Source organism: Miscanthus floridulus, chromosome 5, assembly GCF_019320115.1.
Source record: "Miscanthus floridulus cultivar M001 chromosome 5, ASM1932011v1, whole genome shotgun sequence".
In the NCBI taxonomy this organism is placed as follows: Eukaryota; Viridiplantae; Streptophyta; class Magnoliopsida; order Poales; family Poaceae; genus Miscanthus; species Miscanthus floridulus.
Window position 1 is genome coordinate 125,918,977 of NC_089584.1, and position 16,930 is coordinate 125,935,906.

The following is a 16,930-nucleotide window of genomic DNA, read 5'->3' on the forward strand; positions in this document are numbered from 1 at the left end:
TGATGCTCCACAACCTCCCCCTCGAGTGGTCAATAGAAGAAATACACCCCTACTTCAAGATCATCCACAAGATCTCATCATAGACAGTCCATCAAAGGGTGTAATGACTCAATCTCAAAAACTTGCTTCATTTATTGCTCATCACTCTTTTGTCTTTTGCTTTGATCCTACTAAGGTATAAGAAGCTCTTCAACACCCGAATTGGATAAATGCCATGCATGAAGAGTTGAACAACTTCACTCGCAATGAAGTTTGGACTCTTGAAGAGCGGCCAAAAGGTGCAAGAGTCATTGGAACAAAGTGGGTATTCCAAAACAAGCAAGATGATCAAGGTGTTGTTGTGAGGAACAAGGCAAAACTAGTTGCAAAGGGGTTCTCTCAAGTTGAAGGTTTAGATTTTGGAGAGACCTTTGCCCCGGTTGCAAGATTAGAAGCCATCTGTATCCTCCTTGCATATGCATCACATCATGAAATAAAACTTTATCAAATGGATGTGAAATGTGCATTTTTAAATAGCTTTATTAATGAACTAGTCTATGTTGATCAACCTCCCGGGTTTGAAGACCCTAGATATCCTAATCATGTTTATAGGTTGTCCAAGGCATTATATGGGCTTAAGCAAGCCCCCAGAGCTTGGTATGAGCGCCTTTAGGATTTCCATATTGAGAAGGGCTTCACCATTGGGAAGGTCGACACCACACTATTCACCAAGAAGCTTGATGGGCATACCTTCATTTGTCATATGTATGTTGATGATATCATCTTTGGATCATCAAATGAAGATTCATGTAAAGAATTTGGTGAATTGATGTCAAAGAAGTTTAAGATGTCAATGATTGGAGAGCTTACATTCTTTCTTGGTTTTCAAGTCAAGCAAATGAGAGAAGGGATTTTCATCTCTCAAGAGAAATATACTAATGATCTTCTCAAGAGATTCAAGATGGATGAATATAAGCCAATCAAGACTCCAATGCCAACCAATGGACATCTCGACCTAGATGAAGGAGGTAACCTGGTTGATCAAACTCTCTACCGCTCTATGATTGGTAGCTTATTATATTTGACCACATCTAGGCCCGACATCATGTTTAGTGTGTGTATGTGTGCTAGGTTTCAAGCTAATCCTAAGGAAACTCATTTAATTACTGTAAAAAGAATTCTTAGGTATCTTAAGCACACACCAAGCATTGGCCTTTGGTATCCCAAAGGAGCTATATTTGAGTTAGTTGGCTATTCCGATTCGGATTATGCCGGTTGCAAAGTTGATAGAAAGAGCACATCCAGAGGGTGCCATTTGCTTGGTAGATCACTTGTGTCTTGGTCCTCCAAGAAACAAAATAGTGTGGCTTTGTCCACCGCCGAAGCGGAATACATTGTTGTGGGTGCTTGTTGTGCATAAATACTTTACATGAAACAAACTTTGCTAGACTATGGTGTAGTTCTAGATAAAGTACCTCTTTTGTGCGACAATGAAAGTGCGGTAAAACTTGAAAATAATCCGGTTCAACACTCTCACACCAAGCACATAGATATCCACCATCACTTTCTTAGAGATCATGTTGCTAAAAATGATATATCACTAGAAGGTGTAAGGATCGAGGATCAATTGGTGGATATCTTTACTAAACCGCTAGATGAGGCAACATTTTGTAGATTGTGAAATAAACTAAATGTGCTTGATTTTAGTAACTTCACTAAAAATTGAACTTGTGTTGTCCCTTGCATTGCATTGTAATATACAACATGTTTAATGCTTTATAATGCATATAGGGCTTGTCTAACATGGTTAAGATAACCGCCGAAAAGCGTGTGAAGAAGCTTAACCTTGGATCAAACTTGACAAGCAACTAGATTTACATTCAAGTATTGCATATGCATGAATGTTGTTTTGTCGTTTATCTTAAATTGCCCTCTTATTACCTAATTTCTTAAAAAGAATTATAGCCTAAGGCAAAATATTTTGAAAAACTTGAGGGTTTGAGAGATGTCACTCACATCAGTCCCAATTGGTGTTTATTTGGATCTTATTGGAGTTGGGACTTGATTGGGAACAGGCAACGCGGAGGACTTTGAAGATTCACTGAAGAAAGTGTGATCGGACGCTGCACCGGACTCTGATGTCCAGCGTCTGATTAGTTCACAAGAGGTGAACCTACTGCCGAAGGAGTGACCGGATGCTGAAATAGTGTTTTTCCAGCGTTCGGTCAGGAGGAGCTTCAGCGTCCGGTCGATGATGAAGACGTCAAGGCTAGGTGACCAAACTCTGGCTGTGTCCGGTCGGTGTCCACCGGACGTGTCCGGTCGTGATTCCAGAGGATTTGGACCTCTTTGGAATCGACCGAATGTTGGGTGGTAGCGTCTAGTCGCTACCACCGGAGCGTCCGGTCAGTAGAAAACGTGCGGCATCAGATCTCTTTTCCCGTTTCCTTCTCTGACTCGGGGGGGGCACCTTATTTAGTCTTAGCACGATGTTGTCCTATCCCATACTACCTCCATCGCCGTGCCGACATCACCGCAAGCCCTAGCCGCCATCCTTCATGCCAGCGACCACACGCCACCGTAGTCATCGTGCCCTGCTCCACATCACGCCTCTGCTCCCGCAATAGCTTCGCTACGCCGTCGTGCCTCCTTGCCCACGCTCGCATCTGCCCACGCTGCCATCCTGTGCTAGAGCCACCCAAGCCGTCGCTGTGCTACCTAGGTTCATGCCGCCGCCGATAGCGCGGTCGTGCGCTAGGCCAACAGCTCGTGCCTCAGCTCCCTAGCCCGAGCGTCAGCGCTGCCGTGCCCTAGCTCCACCACCAAGCAAGCCCGCGGTGCTCTACATTGGATCCTTGCCGATGATTTCAATTGCAATCCAGTGCCATCGATCCATCACTACAAACCCTAGCCTCACGATTCGGTGGTTCCCCACGCGTCGTCTCTTTTCTCCTCGAGTCGCTGGTTCATCAGGTAGCAAGCCCGTCGTTTCAATTTCATACCTAATTGCTTGCTTCCTAGGGTTTCACATCTATTAGATATATCATATTTATTTGTATATCCTTCTATCCCATCGTGCAGCGAGTTGGTGCCGTTGAGGTGTCAGTTGCAGTTGACAGTCAACTCGGAGCCAAGCTCGCGAGTAAGGATCGAGGCCAAGCCTCGGAAGCGACAGATTGATAGTTAATCTTTGTCAGTGGTAGTTTTTCTTTAGATTATCAGATGGCTCGCACGAACAATGTCGGTGGTGGTCCCGGTGATGAGGATCTGAGGCCCCCACCTCACCAGCCTACAGAACCTAAAGGCAAGGCAACCAAGAAGCTGACAGTCAGGAAGCACAAGTATCCAGATGTAGATACAGTGAGAACCACCGCAGTTGTAGAGGCCACAGAGCATGCTGAGAGAGGAGGCGCTCGTAGTGGAGTATGGATTGCCGATCCACTTTCACCAGAGGTAATGGCTACATTTCAGCATGTTAAGCATCTTCATGGTGGTCCAGCTGGGACCCTCATGATTGGAGGACGGCGAGTTGCCACTGATGAGGTTCAGCCTCAAGGGGAGCCATAGCAGCAGCCTCAGCCAGCTTAGCAGACATAGGAGGCACAACCGACACATCAGTCTCAGGAGGGTGAGCAGATCCAGCAGGCCGAGGAGATAGAGCCGACACCACAGCCACAGTTACACCGCTCTGGTTGCACTCGTGTCCTAGTTTCACCGAGGCTAGTCACTCAGAGGAGGGGTTCTCGTCCACCACCTCGACCATAGGGTCCTCCTCCAGTGACCCATCTTGACCTAAGGGCTGCCACGGCCAAGCAGGTGCAGTAGTTGAGGTTTGTTGACTTTGAGGTATGGTTTCCACCTAGGAGGGATGAGAGAGCATCAGAGGGATTCTATACACCTCTGCAGCAGGACTTCTACAATACCTATCTGAACAGTGGAGCGGTCTTTAGACCCCAGAGAGTGTGCACCATCGAGTCTATTATTGCAGCAGCTGGAGAGCACATTTGCCCCTACCTTGCATATTTGCCAGGGCTGACAGATCTGATTGGATGGACTAGATTATATGTTCCATCTTGGGTTCGGTAGTTCTATGCTTCTCTCTTTATTGACCCGCACCATAACTTTATTCACTTTGCATTTGGTGGCAGAGACTATCGGTTGACGAGCACCAGGGCCAGGGAGATTCTTAGGCTTCAGGAGTAGCCAGTCAGGCTCCATGAGGTGTGCTATGGATAGACTGCACCCCTAGACGCCCTCATGGTGGCATGGTACCCCCCATAGACTTGGTACGTCACTGCTTTATTGAGCCTTTTGGCGAGGGGTCGAGGAGGAACCCCAATGATCTCACATGCCACTACTCACGTGCTTGAGGCTATTATGAGGAGGAATTTACTCCTGAGGATGGGATACAGAGAGGGATTGACTCGGATTCAGCTATGGCTTCTAAACTCTCTCATGCAACAGACAGTCTTTGACATCTAGGATTTTCTTCTATCAGAGATGGAGGACACTATAGCTGAGGGCTTTAGAGGTCATAGGCAGCTACCCTATGCTCACTGGGTCATGTTCCTTATCCATAGAGCTATTTTAGTTAAGTCGCCTGAGATGATTGCTGAGTACAGTGGTGCCACGATAGAGTTCCCTGATTATAACCTATCTTAGATGATCCATCATAGTACACCATAGGCACCGAGTCAGCCATGCCATCGTCCAGAGGTGCTAGAGACTGCAACCCAGTAGGATGATATCATTAGGGGTATTGCAGCTACAGAGGAGGAGGAGCTTGCTCAGCAGGAGGGGTTGGTCACTAGCGAGCTCAGTGGTAGTTTTGATGATGATTACCAGCCCATTCCACAGATGCCTCCACGATGACATGATATTGAGGCCGGTAGCTCTAGTTCAGCGCCACCTGCCCCGCAGACTGACCCCGCTCTTCTAGCTATACTTGAGCAGATGAGGCAGGACCAGGCCAGACAGGCTCAGGAGACAGCTGCTACACTTGCACAGTTCCAGACTCGGCAGGACGAGTTCTAGCAATAGCAGCTAGTCATTCAGTAGTAGACACAGGCACTACATCAGCAGCAGCAAGCTATGCATTAGTAATAGATCCTCATGTAGCAATAGCTTCTTGGATTCATGCAGCATGTAGTGACAATGATTAGGGCCCCACCGCCATAGACCTCACCCTAGCTTGGTCAGCCTACCAACACTTCCACGACTCTAGCGTTACAGCCTAGTGGGCTTCAGAGTCAGGGACAGCCACCAGCATAGTTTGCTTCTCCTACAGAGCAGGTGTCCCAGTGGTTTGCTATGTCAGTGCCAGCCTCGCAGTTCACACCGTTTCATATGGGCTTCACACTGGCTGAGACGTCATCGCTGCTAGAGCTAGAGACCACAGTGTCCAGGAGCCTTGGTGCTTCCTTCAGTGAGTTGACAGGGCAGCCCACTCCTCCATACCTACATGTTCTAGGTCCTTCTATAGCTGCACCTATCACAGCGACAACAGAGACGCTCCCCTCCTCAGTGGCATCATTAGAGCCGGTTGCTTCAGTTTTACTAACTCAGCCTACAGCAGCACCAGTTCCTGGTCCAACCCAGACTACTTCAGCATCACTACCAGCTATAGAGGGTCAGACAGCTCAAAGCTTAGGATCAGACGATGATGGCACCTAGTTCCACCTTGCTCCTCGTACCTCAGCGCCCGGCTCGTCCGCTGTAGCCCCACCGACTGACCCGTAGGTTTTGGTGTTTGACGCCAAAAGGGGAGAGGGTTCGAGTATGTTAGGCTTAGGGGGAGCTTAGTTATTATATTAGCTTATCTATTTATATTATATTTGGAGTTTCTATTTGTTAGATACACTATTATGCTTTTTTGTGTGTGATACATTATGCATTCATGTTTACTACTATATCTATGTGATAGTGATATCTACGTGATCGTGATATATGATATGTGTGCTCTCTACTTTGAATTCTTTATATGTCATATCACTTGTGTTTTGCTCATTTGTCTTTGCTTCCGTGCTTTACTCCGATGCAAATGAGCTTTATTACTTGTACTCATGCATATTTCATATCTTTTGAGTACATCATGATGGCTTGGGTCATATAAGCTTGTCTAACACTTTTGTTCTTATTGCCTAAAGCTTATACGATCCAAGCATGTTAAAAACCTCATCTCTTTCACATACTCGATGTAGTATTGTCATCAATCACCAAAAAGGGGAAGATTGAAAGCATCTAGGCCCCTAGTTGGGTTTCGGTGATTAATGACAATATGTGATTACTGGGACTAACGTATGTTTTATAGAAATAATTGAGTTAGGTCACGATAATGGAGATCGATTGGGCAATCATGGTTGTCATGCCCCTACGATGGAAATCGTTTCAGTTTTCAAAGGATGGACAACAAGGTTAAGGATGAACTAGTTCTAAGTATCGATTGGAGTTGGAGAGACACTTAGAGTAGTTTAGGACTTTATTTTTCCTTTGGCCGTACTATTAAGGGGGGTATGAATGGGTAGCTTGACCTAGGTGAGTCTAGTGAGTTAGGTATGGTGCACACTTGTTAAAACTAGCACTAGGTAGCTCCACAATAGCCCTTTGATTCAATGGAGCAAACCTCATTCACATATATTCGAGAGTTGGAAGTGAATGGAGGGTCAAATACTAACCGAACGCTGGCTCCGGGGTGACCGACGCTGGCTCAGAGTCCAGTCAGTTCATTTGACCAAGGTGAAAGTGTCTAGAAGTAACCGGACGCTGCGAAGTCATGTCACCGGACGCTGAAGGCCAGCGTCCGGTCGACTCCAGTAAGGTCCCAAAGAGGGAGAATACTGACTGGATGCTGCTTAGCAAGTGACCGGACTCTGGAGGTCCAGCGTCTGGTCGACATCAGTAAGGTTCCAGAGAGGGAAAATCGTGACCGGACGTGTCCGGTTAGTGCTGACCGGACACTGCCAGCGTCCGGTCACACTGTAAACACTGGAGTTCGGGGTATACTGACCGAAGCATCCGATCAACATGACCAGAGCGTCCGGTCACCCCACAGAAGCACATAACGGTTTGTTTTTCAGCCCATGTTATAAATAGAACCTCCACTCGTATGTGGGGGTACTTTTGCTCATTCCAATAGCTGAGAAACACCTTAGAGAGTGCCAAGAAGAGCAAGGTCCTAGTGAGGTGATTGAGATTTGAGAATCCCAAAGAGAGCCCTCATGAGTGAAGATCAAGAGTAGCAAACTGTGCATCCACCTTCTCATTAGGCTTGTCGTGGTCAAGTGAGAGTTCGTGCTTGTTACTCTTGGTGATCGCCATCACCTAGACGGCTTGGTGGTGATTGAGAGTTCGGTGATCACCCGACGGAGCTTGTGGGTGACCCAACTCATGTTGTGAGCGGTTGTGGGTGATTCACCACGATAGAGTGTCGAATAATCAACCCGTAGAGAGCACTTAATCCTTGTGCGGATCAAGGGGGAGCTACACCCTTGCGCGGGTGCTCCAACGAGGACTAGTGGGGAGTGGCGACTCTCCGATACCTTGGCAAAACATCGCCGCGTTCCTTCCTCTCTATTTACTTTGAGCATTTACTTCGAGCAATTCAATTCATGTCTTTACATTCTTAGAATTACCATGCTAGAGTAGGATTGGAACTTAGGTTGCAAGTCTTTTGTGTGGTAGAACAATTAGGAACACTTTCTAGGCACAAGGGGTTAATTGGGTTAACCATAGAATTTAATTATTGCGAAGAAATTTAGAATTAGCCCAATTCACCCCCCTCTTGGGCATCTTGGTCCTTTTAGTGCCGCCGTCTGCCCAGACGACACCCCCGGTTGCCCCGTCACTGACACGTCCGCTAATGCGGATGATGGCTCTGGCTGTGCTGTCTTCGCCTATGGCATCACGGTTGCGCCTGGCCACATCGCGCCTGCCATGGGCACCCCAGATGTGCTTTCGGTCACCTGCCCTCCCATAGACATGGCCGATGGCTACGCCTCCCTGGTCGACCCTGTGGTCACCCCGGTCACGCTCCTGCTAGCCTCGGACGCGGTGCCAGACGAGTCCTGGTACACCCACCGAAGGGCGAGAGTCTTCTTCGGCACCAGCTTCAGGAGGGTCCCGTGGCCCCCACTGCTGCGGAAGGCACGACGGTTAGTTCGTGGTAAAAAATTCATCAAAAAACAAAAGAACAAAAAAAATTCTCAGCTTACCTTGACATCGTCGGGCACCGACGTTTCAAGGTCGGCCCGCCCGACCCCGGCTGTGACTCCTCATCACGCTGCCATTTTGAGCCCTCTCTTTGCTTAGGAGGCTCAGACGAGGCGGAGCCACCAGCTCCCCTCGGCTCCGAGGGCGCCGTAGAAGGCCTAGATGGAGCGGGGCAACTTGCTCCAATCGTCTTCGGGGGTGAGTCCTCCCCTCTTGCTCTAGGAGATGCCATGGGAATGGCCCCACCTATGGTGAAGGTAGGTCCTTGTCCACGCTGGCCAGATCGTCCCACAGGATGGGCAACCTAGAGCTATCGCCCCCTTCCTCTTCTTCTTCCTCCTCCTCAACTTCCTCCTCTGACAAGCCTTGGCATTGCTTCCCCTACTGCAGCTTTGCCCACTCCCTTGCCCACCATTTCTTTTCCTTGTCGTCCTTCTCCTTCTTCTTCTACTCATCTGCGGCACGGTTCATTGCCCTCACGGCCGCATGCTCCGGCAGCGGCGTGACTGAGGCCTGAAAGACCAAACCGCCAGCAGCTCGATGAAGCCCAGCTCTAGCCGCATCGTGGGATGTCTCAGGATCAAGAACATGGCGTCAGACTCATCTCACTGTTGCAAAGCGGCCCCTGAGCGAGCACCGTCCCACTAAGTTCAATGATGGGACCATCCTAAACAACAGGAGGGCGTGCGCCATCAGCGGCGCCACCCTTCTCACCTGATATGCTCCAATGATGTCGGCCTCACGAAGGTCATGGCTCCTTAGCAACACGACGGCCTCAAGGATGTCGCACATCCTCCTCTTCTCTTTGTTGGGTGGCCCCCACAGCCACATCGGCGGCGCCCTTGATCAAGTGCCCGGTGAAGTCTAGCAAGGGGGCGACGGGGTTGTTCTTCAAGTAGAACCACTGTGCATGCCACCCCTTGTTGGATCTAAACAACTGGTAGGGCATGTACTCGGTCGCCCGCTGTCCCTGAAGGTGGATGCCCACGTATCCTATCGACACTGGGATCTCCTAGCTCTGTCCTTCTGCCTGTGCAGGGAGATAGCAAAGAAGTACCTCCACAACTTGAAGTGTGGCTCGATCCCTAGGTACCCCTCATACATCATGATGAAGGCCACGATGTGTTGGATCCCATTGGGATGGAGGTGTTGTAGCTCGACCTGGTAGTGGTGCAGCGGCCCCTAGAAGAACAGATGAGGAGGGATCCCAAGCCCACGCTCGTGAAGGGCTCAAAGCAGATGATGTAACCATCAGGCTGCATTGGCACCTCCTCGTGGCCTGGAACCAGCCACCCCATCGCGTCAGTCCTCCAGTGAAGAAGACCATGCTTAACAAGGCCTTCCATGCATGTGTGGGTGACGTCGGAGCAGTACCACGACTCCATGGAAAGAAGAGACAGAGGAGCGAGGATTTTTTGGTGATGGCGGAGAAGCGAAAGCTACGGATCTAGGGTGCTAGCGATGGACTAGCAGAGGTAGCAGATCTGAACGATGGTGGTGGAAAGGTAGAGAAGGCAAGATGATAGTTTGGCTCACCAAAACATAAATGGGGAGCCCGCTATTTATAAGGTGGGGTGAGATGAGAGGCCAACCGTCTGCCTAGATTGACATGCCCGACACACCACGCCACTTTGCCTCTCTAGGAATCATGCACACGCCACCCTCGGCTGCTCCTCAAAGGGCATGCTGGACAGCGATTTGCCCCCTTGATGGGCTGAAAACCACCGCATGTAAGTAGGGATACAGAGTTAAAAATGCTCCCACGGCCCATTAAGGCCTAGGAGTTCGAAGGTTAGCCCACCGATGGGTTCACAACCACTCCAGGGCACCTTTAGAGTGAGGGATGTAGCCGGATGGGCCTACTAGCGGCCAATACCTAGGCACATGAGCACCATGGGCATCCTGCCCATGTTCGAATCTTGACAGAGCACGGTCCATGGTTTTTCCTCAAAGAAAGGAAATGAGCCCCCAGCACCGATCGAACGGACCCGAGAACTATATGGACTGGCCATCAGGAATCTAGAGTCAGTCACCAGCTGACCCATACTGGACCCCCATGAACGGGAAGCTAGGGCCCCACTCAAACTTGCCCATTAACAGCTCATCGAGCACCATAGTTCGTCTATCGAGGAAAACATGGCACGGCTCAGCTCCTTCATTTTATCAAAAAACGCTTGAGGGAGGACGACCTTAAGACGAGCTGACCCCTCGACCAGACCCTTGCTACGTGCGGGGGCTCAAGAGTTGGACTCGCAAGGAGACCGAATACACGATCGCATAACAATGGCGGATCAGTCGAATCCTAGAGAGGAATCATAATCAAGAGAGATCTTCTCTGATCCCCCGAATCACGCAGCTACATGCTCCCAACGAGTCCAAACACAAGGAATCTCGACCATACCAAGACATACCACGGCCCATAAAGGGAGATCAAGATCCCTAGAATCCTTCCATCCAAAAAAGCCTTCGAAGGAGTATCCTACTCCTCCACAGCCTCAGGGGCTACTGTCGGGTACCAGTATCAGGGATACCCGGAAGAAGGAAGCTAATGGCCGCAAACGCTAACTCCCTCGGATGGTCAAGAGTGTATCTTGGTCTCGCCCGACCTCGAGAGCACGGGCTCTGTCTTGCTCGACCTCAAGGATACAGGATCCGGGTCACCCGACCCCAAGGGCGCGGGCTCCGTCTCGCCTGACCCCTCGAGCGAGAGCCCCATCACATCTGACCTCGAGGACACGGGCTCTACCTCGCTCGATCCCGAGAGCATGGGCTCCGTCTCACCTGATCTTGAGGGCATGGGCGCGGGCTTTGTCTCGCCCGACCCCCAAGGACGTGGGCTCCCCCTCGCCCGACAGAGGTCCTTACCGCCCCCAACCACTATGGGTCTGAAAGTTTGAGTCCAGGGTCAAACTTCTGACGCCAGAAGGGGAGTAGGTGTGCCTTGACCTATGGCCACGACGGTCCATGTCTGAGGACGCACGTCGCTAGCAGCAGCGGGCGTGCCGGCGTTGTACTACCTACTCCTCGTACAGCCTCAGGCGGAAACATCAATGCGCCATACCGTCCGCTGGGAAGGGATAGAGCACCATGACTGGCTGATGACGCCCGCGTACAGTGTCAGTGATGAACAGGGCTGCGACGTGGAGCCACCTCGTCGTCATCTACAGGGCCGGCGGGACCCACATAAAGGAGATAGAAAACGTTGCAATCCTAGAAGCCTTCCTCTCCTCGTCTCTTTCTCTCTCTCTCCGATGTAACCTGCATCTTCCCCTTCATTTATAAAAGGTGAAGCAGGGCACCCCACGGAGGGGGCAATTCCAACACACATCTAACACGTCTGAGCAGCAAAAGGCTTAGACACCCAATAGTAGATAGAGAGCTCAATCAGACTCACTCTTTTCACCAGAGACTTAGGACCTTCTCCCTCTCTTGCCTTTTTGTAACCCCTACTACAAACCAAGTGTCGGTAACACGAGCAACAACAGACTGGACGTAGGGACATTTCGCCCGAACTAGTATAAATCCATAGAGTAAATTGCATGGTCGGTCCTTAAAGTATTGGGCTGATTTCGTCTGGGTCTCCAAACTATGAAATTGCACTATTGACTCCCCAATCTACTTAATTCGGTCCTTGTAGGCCCTAAATAGCCTAGGCGGTGTCAAGCAGTCGACGTGGTTGTCGACGTACGCACGATCTCATCTTGGGCTACTCCGCTCACATGTTCCGTCTCCATCGTCTCAACCGCGTAGATACTCTGCTCTTCCGGCTACTCCACCACAGAACCTGCCACGCTCTGGGCCCTCTTTGACATCGCCGGCCGCTACATCGTGTCTCTGGGCCACGCAACAGCAACTTTCGCCGAGGCCCATATCCGCACGGAGCCCAATGTCATCGACGCTGTCCTCGTGCTCGAGGACCACGCACTCGGCGGCTTCCCCGGCGCATCCGACCCTATGCGGTCGTTGCTCTGTTCCAGCGCGCTCGCGGAGCTCGCCTAGTTCGTCGCCGCGGTGAGGAAGGTCCCGTTCGTGAAGCCCCTGCCAAGGAGGGATCCAGGCTGTGGCTCCAGCGACGGGTGGGAGAGCTTCACGGCGGCAGGGAGGGAGTCGCCGCTGAGGCACGTTCCACAGTGGCTGCCCTGCTTCCCTGAGGGGTGGGAGGAACAGTTGCGAGTTCGCTGCTAGGAGGAGAGGAGAAGGAGAGGAGCATGTGCTAGCACCGCTTGGTGAGGCTGGTCAGGTACCTAGGCGCCTAGAACAGGAATAACGGCCGCTCGCCGGTGCAGATGTTCTTGCTCATGTGTCCCCCCTATAGGTGGTTGTCCTCGAATGGGATCTTCCCCATCAGTAGCTCGAAGCAGACCATCCCAAAATTGTACACGTCTGCCTTCTCCATGCACTTGGCCGCCTCCTACTCTAGCCGGGGCATACCAGATGCAAGGGTTTGAGGCGGTGACAGCGGCATTGATGGCGTTTGTTGCTTTCGCCGATGCCCTAGGGCTGGGCCTAGGGTTGGCGGTGGCCACGGTCGCCGCGGACTGCCCGAACCCGACGACCTTGACGTGGAGGGGCGCGTCGCCGTGCCGCGTCCTGACGAGCACGTTGGACGGGTTTAGGTCACCGTGGTAGATCTTCCTTGAGTGTAGGTACTCCATGTCACGCGCGATCTGCAGCATCATGTCGATGATGACGGCGAGCGGGAAGGGCACCGGCCCCTTGGCACTGTTCACCTCCTTGATGTGGCTAGCTAGGTCCTTGGTCATGAGCTGGTCCATGACGAGGAAGAACTCGCGCTTGTCCTCGTCGTGGAAGTAGTATCGGCAGTGCGCCACGTTCGGGTGTGCCACGGAGGTGAGCAGCGCGGCCTCGGCGCCCACGGCGTCGGCGCCGACGAAGTGCTTCACCACGAAGGCCTCCCCCATCCACTGCACCTCCTTGAGGTTGCCCACCAGGCGCCTCCGGACGTGGAAGTCGCCCTGCAGGAGCACGGACGCCGGGTGCACCTTCCCGCGCGGCGCGGTCAGGAGGTCGGCCAGCCGGTGCTCGCTCCGCGTCAGCGGCTCCGGCGAGCCCGGGCTCCTCCGTTCGTCAAGGTACTGCGATAGGAGCCACCGGTCCTCCTTCCACGCCACGTCCATTCTGGCGGCGAGCTCACGCGTCGCCAGGTACCGCGCGCCGAGCCTTTGCCGGAACAGCCTCGGCTCTAGCATGTCCCTGTCGTAGTCCTTGGCGAACAGCAGCTGCCGCCGGGCGAGCTCGTCCGGGTCGGACCTCGTGACCTCCGAGACAAGCTCGACGGCCTCTAGCACCACGGCGACGCTCCAGAGCAGGCTGTGCATGTGCTCCTCCACGCAGTCGGCGCCGTGCGTGGCCGCGGCGGCGTGCGCCCACCAGCTGTCCCACGGCTCCACGCAGTGGCGGACGTGCCCGAGGTCCGTCCGAGAGAAAGAAAAGGAGTGAGGTGGAGAAGATGAGATCATGCGTACGTGGACAGCCACGTCGACGGCTTGACACCACCTGAGCTGTTTAGGACCTACATGGACTGAATTAAGCAGATTGGGGAGCCAAACGTGCGATTTCATAGTTTTGGGACCTAGACGAAATCAGTCCAATACTTTAAGGACCGGACGTGCAATTTACTAAAATCCTTATATCCTCCTAGTACAACCATCCAGATCAGACGCGTAAACTAGAAATTTACGAGCCGATGATTCAAAACACCGACGGTAAGGAAATGCAAGACATCAGCATGAAGAGGAGGAATATTTGGGGGGGGGGGGGGGGGGGAGAGAAAAAAGAACAACGAACGAGTAAGAAGTGGTCTCGCCTAGCCCACTAGACAGCCAAACTATTGGAGTATAGAGAACAGAAGTTGAAGAGTAAGGTCATTGAATTGGCTCATGGAATTGCTCTTTAAGAAAACTGTCGTGGGTGATTCCTTTTCATTGCAGTATAGTACTAGGTTAGCTTTTTAACTGTCAAAAAATTACAGGAGATCTCTTAGTCACTCCATAAAACAATCTCTTCTTGCAAATCCTTTTAGATTTACTTCACAGGCTATGACTAAAACCTGACAGCAGGAAAGAATGTACAGGCCAAGCATGTTGAGAGGGCGGGCGTTCATCGGGATGCTGCGGCCTTCTCCATGTAGGTGTCCAGCATCTTGTTCTGCACTCTGCCGATGAACCTGACGCAGATGGGCGGCGTGACGTCGTACCTGGCGAGCAGCGCGTAGGGAATGGAGAAGAGCCCGTCCCCGCATATGAGCCCAGATGCAAACACCGGCGCAAACACCTGCGCGTCCTCCCTGTCCGTCCTGTTCCACATGTACAGGATCAAGCTCCCCACGCACATGTCGATGGAGACGGCCGGGACCAGCAAGAACGAGACAGCCATGCCGGTGACGCTCGGGATGTAATGCTGCGCAGGCCACTTGTTGTGCGTGGCCAGCTCCCGGACCGCACTCACGGCCAGCGCCAGCGCGAACAAGGCGACGCTGATGGCGAGGCAGTGTTCGGGCAGCTCGTGGTCCCCGGCTCCCAGCACGGCGATGGCGCGGTACACCTTGGCCATGGGCGCCTCGTACACCGCCTTCTTGCCGTTGGACTCGTAGAAGTGGTGGAACACGGTGAAGACGAGCGGGTTGACGACGCAGCCCATCGCCGTGCCGATGACCTGGCTCAGGAGCGTGGCCCGCGGCGAGGTGAGGGTGAGGTACCCTGTCTTGAAGTCGGACATGAAGTCGGAGGCGGTGGACACGACGGCCGACACGACGCCGCAGATGACGAGGCTCCCCACGATGCCGCCGTTCCTGGCCCCGATCCACGACGCGAACAGCAGGATCACCAGCTTGTTGTACTGCGCCGAGAAGTTGGTCTCGGCGACGCCCGTGCCGTAGGCGTTGCAGAAGGCCAGGAGCGGCGCGAACGCGTACGCGGCGGCGACGTGGTAGAAGCGCACCTGCCTGTAGATCAGCGGGATGGCGGCGGAGGAGAGCGCCGCCAGCACGACGTAGCCGCCGATGGCGAACGTGCTGGGTATGTGCTCCCGGAGGAACACCTGCGTCCTGCGGCGGTCGTCGAAGCTGAGGGCCGGCCGCGGCATGGAGTCCACGTTGGAGAAGGACCTGATCGTCTCAGCGGCTAGCTGGTGGTGGCGCATGGTGTGTATGGTCCTCAGCGAGATCACGATAAGCTGGAAGATGCCGTCGCCGAGAATCATAGCTATGGCGCCAAACACCTGTACTATCATGCAGTCAGTCAGAGCTAATCAATCAGTCATGCCTCTGGCTCCAGAGAGAGTGGCGGTTCTCACCTTGTAGCCGTTGAGGCCCTTTAGGCTGGTTTCCTGGAGACTGGCGTCGTACCAGATGCCTTTTTTGGTTTGGAGGTAGGGCCACATGATCCCCCAGGAGATGATGGAGCCGACGAGCATCGAGATGTTTATCAGGTAAGGGCTGATCATCCCCACACCAACGTAAGTTCCATTCATATTGATGTAGAATCTGCAGGCATCAGAAACAGTGCATCCGTGGATTGAATTGAAATGAAATGTGTGAATTCGTGGAGTCGATTTTCCGACTGACCCTTTACCCGTGTTTGTACGCGGTGAGCCCGAACGTCGGGAACGAAGTGAAGCCGCAGTTGGGTCCTCCGGTGTAGAACCACTGGAAGATGGACCAAAGCAAGCTCCCCAGGCACGACCGGACGACGAGCGACACCTGCCTCCTGTGATCAGCAGAAACGTATGCAGCAACATCTATCCCTCAGCTCCAAGAATTCGCCAAGAACGTCACCATCAGGCTACCAATTCATGTGCCATTGCCACTCACTTTGCCTGCATGACACCGTGGGGGCTGTGGAAGCTGTTGATGAGGTGCGCCGTGGCCGAGCCGCTCGGGAATGTCAGCCGGTGGCGGATGATCATGGTCTGTTCACCGGTGGGATCGGACGACGGAGGGACGTGACGTCAGGACGCGGTGATCTCGTCGTGTGATGGTTGGTGGTCGGTCAGAGCATACGTACCTTCCTCATGGGCACGATGACGAGGAGGCCGACGAAGCTGACGAGGAAGAAGAAGGCCATCGTCCGGCCGAGCGTCGGCTCGCTGATATTCGCGCCGGGGATGTTCGCGGTGCTCGTCTTCTCCGCCGTCTCCCGGTCCATCCCGAGAAGATACGACCCGAACCCGCCTGCAGATTACACGCAGCGCATCGACGATGTCACGCATGGCGACGCCAGCGACCGGGCAACGATGGCAATGCCGTTGCCGTGCATACACAGGAACGACTACGAGACGAGATCAGGAACGGGCAGCCAGATCGCTTACCGCTGTACGTCATGCTGGCGCAGGCGACGACGCAGGTCTGGACGACGGCGTTCTCCTGGCGGGTGAAGGGGCGGTGCGGCACGCCCATCTGACCGAGCAGGCCCGTCCACGCCTTGAGGAGGAAGAACCCCAGCAGGGCCGCGGAGATGTTGAGCGACGGGATGATCCCCGACGTGAACACCAGGTTCATCATGACGCCGCTGAGCGCCACGCCCAGCGCGAGGCTCGCCGCCAGGGCGCGCCCCGTCACTTGCTCCGGCCACGGCGGGATGGGCTTCACCTCGAACGCCCGCTCCGTCGACGGGCCCTCCCGCGGGTCGCCGACCGACTCCATCCTCCACCCTCGCGGCGGTGGCGCTGCCTCGCTCTCGGTGCGAGCCGGTGACGGATAATGTTCGACGGCCGTGCAGCTCGA

General features: G+C 53.2%; 2 pseudogenes; one reads left to right on the forward strand and one right to left on the reverse strand.

Moving 5' to 3' along the window:
• Positions 1-3,201: 3,201 nt before the first annotated feature.
• On the forward strand, positions 3,202-12,372 carry LOC136455301 (transcription initiation factor TFIID subunit 8-like; annotated as a pseudogene).
• A 28-nt stretch (positions 12,373-12,400) lies between these two features.
• LOC136453476 (probable metal-nicotianamine transporter YSL18) lies at positions 12,401-16,930 on the reverse strand (annotated as a pseudogene).